The sequence below is a fragment of the Haliaeetus leucocephalus genome, unplaced genomic scaffold (assembly GCF_000737465.1).
Source record: "Haliaeetus leucocephalus isolate CR32 unplaced genomic scaffold, Haliaeetus_leucocephalus-4.0 Scaffold398, whole genome shotgun sequence".
NCBI lineage: Eukaryota > Metazoa > Chordata > Aves > Accipitriformes > Accipitridae > Haliaeetus > Haliaeetus leucocephalus.
This window is the reverse complement of record NW_010972834.1, coordinates 25,951-26,605: the sequence shown is the minus strand read 5'-3', so window position 1 is coordinate 26,605 and position 655 is coordinate 25,951.

The following is a 655-nucleotide window of genomic DNA, read 5'->3' as shown; positions in this document are numbered from 1 at the left end:
CTTGGGTTGGTCAAGACCACCGTTAGGTTGGCCAATGGCACCCTTGGATTGGCCAAGACCATCGTTGGGTTGGCCAACGGCACCCTTGGGTTGGCCAAGACCATCGTTGGGTTGGCCAACGGCACCCTTGGGTTGGCCAAGACCATCGTTGGGTTACTCAGTGCTGTTGGGTTAGCCAATGTCACCGGTGGGGTGGCCAATGTCATCGTTGAGTTAGTCAATGTCCCCCTTGGGTTGGCCAAGACAACCGTTGGGTTGCTCAAAGCCGTTGGGTTCCTCAGCGTCACCCTTGGGTTTGTCAATGCCATCGTTGGGTTGGTCAACGTCCCCCTTGAGTGGTGCCGACCAGCCAAAGTCTAACGGCCCTGTGGGGAGGTGCCCAACCCAAGAGGGAGCCCAAAACCCTGCAGAGATGTCCCCAACCCCATGGAGAATGTCCCCAAACCCACTGAAAGCTCCCTATCTCCATGGGGATGTCCCCAACCCCACAAGGACATCCTCAACCCCATGGAGAACGTCCCCAAACCCACTGGGAGCTCCTCAACCCCAAGGAGATGTCCCCAACCCCACGGAGAACGTCCCCAACCGCATGGAGAATGTCCCCAATCCCACGGAGAACGTCCCCAACCCCACGGAGAACGTCCCCAACCCCACT